At 40.4% G+C, this 3648-nt stretch overlaps 1 non-coding gene across 1 annotated transcript; it reads right to left on the bottom strand.

Annotated features, from left to right (window-relative positions):
• Positions 1 to 312: 312 nt before the first annotated feature.
• On the bottom strand, positions 313 to 419 carry LOC121140062. Its single transcript, XR_005876901.1, has one exon. It is a non-coding gene; the product is annotated as a U6 spliceosomal RNA (small nuclear RNA).
• Positions 420 to 3648: the final 3229 nt, after the last annotated feature.

Raw genomic sequence — 3648 nt, 5'->3', positions numbered from 1 at the left:
TCACAGAAGATATCCTGTTCAGGCTATTATCCACTATAGCTAGGAGTCTTAGATGGGGTCATCCTTATAGATTCATGGAAGTTTCCCTTGCATCAGGTTTTGAGCTGATCCCCCAAAGCCCCCCTACCAGTCATCTCTTTCAGTACTCTCCCACTCCACCCACCCACCTCCAACCCAATCCCTCAAGTTCCCATCCACATTGGACCCCAGTCTACCGAGGATATCTCTTCTATTTCCCCTTCCCAGGGAGATCCATGCCTCCTCTCTTGGGCCCTCCTTGTTACCTAACCTCTCTGACACTGTGGATTGTAGAAAAATATGGAATGCTTCCCAAATTTGCCTATCATCCTTACACAAGGGCCATGCTAATCTTCTATGTATTGTTTCAATACTAATATATGTGCTGTGGAAGTTAGCACTAGAGTTCTGACATTCTAAAACTACTCATTTGTTATTCTATTAGCAGGGTGGGACCTACGACCTTGCACATGCTAGGCAAGTGTGCTACCACTAAGCTACACTCTAAAAGCCCTGATATCACAGGATCCTTTTTATTGTTGGGGGAAGAAGTAATAATACTTAAAGATGAGAAGAAATACATAACTGTTTTAGTTAGGTTTTAATCGCTGTGATAAAATGTGATCAAAACCAACATGTATTTGGCTTACATGTCCTGATCATAGTTCATCATAGAGGGAAGCCACGACAAGGACTCAGAAAGGACAAGAATTGAGGCAGAACCATGGAGGAACACTGCTTACCGGCTTGTTCGGCTGGCTTTCTCGTACAACTCAAGACCCCCTACACAGTGCTGGCCTTACCCACAGTGGGATGGGCCTCTCCAAGTCAATCATTAATACCCCACAGATCAGCCTACAGACAAACTGATGGAGTCATTTTCTCAATTGATTTTCTTCTTCACAGGTAACTCTAGCTTGGGTCAAAATGACAAAAAACTAACCAGAACAATAATCAAGAACTAGCCTGCCATCCCACAATAGATATTTCAGATGTACCTGGAAAACATCTTGTGACATTTTCAGCATAGTAAAAGGCCTATTATTTAAAATGCTCTACCCAGAAGTCTACTTAGTGCTTTATAGGTCACTAAGCCCCTTCACAAATAGTCCATTTTCTAGCAGACAGTGAAAGAGGCAGAGAGAGCAGCATTTAAAGGTTCACCTCATTTCACAGAATAGAAAACTATCAAAAGGAAAGTGGTTATTCTAATAAGTGCTTGGACAACTTACAGTTTTGTTGTGTTTTAGGAGACGGTCTTGTGATGTGTCCTAGTCAGGCCTTGAGCTCATGATACCCCCATCTCAAGATTCCTGAGTGCTGGGGTTACAGGTGTGTGGTGCCATACCTGGTGTGTTCAAATGCTTGTGTTCACTCTATGTTGGTTAACCAGTCATTCAGATTTGCTTGCTGTATAGGATTTGAAAGTATATTTTCTGTTTATTTGTTTGTTTGTTTTGAGATATAGTCGTATTAATAAAAACTCAGAAACAGATATTGGGTTAAAACTGAAGATCAGAGAGGCAAAACATCCAGCCACTAGAGAGTTCTTACCTCTACCAATGCTTAGACCAAAGGGGCGATCCTGTTTTCAGACTGCATCTCCAGACTGCATCTGTCTCCACTAAACCTCAGATTGCACTGAGCCCCTGTCTCTTCCTCACCTTATATCCTTCTCTAGCACTGGGATTAAATGTGTGGGGTCCCAAGTGCCGAGGTCACCTTTGTATGAGCTCTGTTTCTCTTTTAGACTGGATCTATATCTTAGGGTGGCCTTGAATATACAGAGATCTGTGTGCCCCTGTCTCCTGAATTAAAGGTGTGTAAAACCTCTATGGCTAAGTAGTCTGGCTAGCTTTGCACTCTGATCTTCAGGCAAACTTCATTTGTTAGATCATAAACAAAATATCACCATAGTCTTATGTATCCCAAGCTGCCTTCCAACACACCTTGTAGCCTATAATGGAGGATGACATGATCCTCTTGCCATTGACACAGACCACTGCCCTATACCACCACAATGTATGTATGTTGTAATGGGTATAGTCCCAGGGCTTTGTGCATGCTAGGCAAACACTATCATTTCTGACATATGCCTAGTCAAAATTTCAATTTTTACATTAGAAAATTCATAGGTTAATTAGAAATCTTGTTCACCCTAGCCAAGTAGCTAGTCCTTCCAGTTCTTAGTCACTTTTGAAGTAAGGGACTGTAGTTAGGTAACAATAAAATCCTGCCATCTCTAACCCATGGATCCTGCCCCCTACATGAGACCAGGTAGCTAACCCAGCCTCTACTTCTCCTCTCTCAGGCTGACTTACATCTTACTGTTTCTCATGGCTTAGTGATTCATTGCTATTGTTCATTTCACTAATGTGGGAAGTTCTATAAAATTAGCAAAGCACAGACTAATTAAATTAGAACCTTCTAACTTGAATGAAATCTATCTGGGCACCAATATTCTTTTTAAAAATACTTTAGGATTTTTAAATATATGGGTAGGAAATGGAATTACTAGCTGTTCCACTTTTAAAAAATATTTTAGTTCTTCTAATTTTAAGCAGAAACCCTGAATAAATAAACTCCTCCCTTGGACGTGGGAGATATTTCATTCAGTAATGGTTTGTCATGAAACCATAAAGAACTGAGTTCCTGTCTCCAACATAAAATGTTGACAATGCAGTATGCAGCTATAATCTCAGCACTGAGGCAGCAGATAGGAGGACTTGCTGGCCAATTAAGTCTAGCTGGTTTGTAAGTTCCAGATTAAGTGAGAAAAACTAAGATTTGAGAGTGATAGAAGAAGTAGAAGAAGATACCTAATGTTGACTTCTGGCCTACAATGCCCCCCCAAACACACACACACACACACACACACACACACACACACACACACACACACACACACCATTTTCTCTCCCTCCCTCCTTCTCTCATGCTCTCTCTCCCTTGTGACAAAGAAACATTTACACATGACCGATGAGAACGCAAACTTCTGCAGTTTCTATGTAATGATGTAATGTACCATGAAGTTTCCCCTGAAGAAACTAAACATATATTCACTGTATAACCCAACTATTCCACTACTGGGTACTTACCCAAGGACTTCAAGACAATAGGCACAAAGATATTTGCACATCAATCTTTATTGCAGCCCTATTCACAATAGCTAAATTGTAGAACCAACCTAGGTGTTCAAGAACAGAATGGATAAAGAAAACTTAAACCTGTGAAATGTCTTAGCAGGTAAAGGAACTTGCAACCAAGCCTGAAAACTCAAGTTCAATGTCTGGAACCTACAAGGTGGGACAGAACTGACTCCCACAAGTTGTCTACTAAGTTCTTCATGTGCACCACAGTACATGAACACACACACACACACACACACACACACACACACACACACACACACAATTTTAAAAACTAAAGAAAAGAAAATGTGGTATATATACAGGGGAATTTTTAATTTTTTTTGAGAATTTCATAGATGAGTACTGCATTTATATCGTTTCCTCCCTCTTGCTCCTCCCTCCAATCCCTTATGTGTCCCCTACCCCATATTCCTCAAATTTATGGCCGCTTACTCTTTATTATTGTTAATAATATGTATACTATTTCTATACATATAAA

Source organism: Mesocricetus auratus, unplaced genomic scaffold (genome assembly GCF_017639785.1).
Source record: "Mesocricetus auratus isolate SY011 unplaced genomic scaffold, BCM_Maur_2.0 Super-Scaffold_100003, whole genome shotgun sequence".
NCBI classification, from domain to species: domain Eukaryota; kingdom Metazoa; phylum Chordata; class Mammalia; order Rodentia; family Cricetidae; genus Mesocricetus; species Mesocricetus auratus.
Note: the sequence above shows the minus strand (reverse complement) of the source record. Positions and strands in the feature narration are given on the sequence as shown.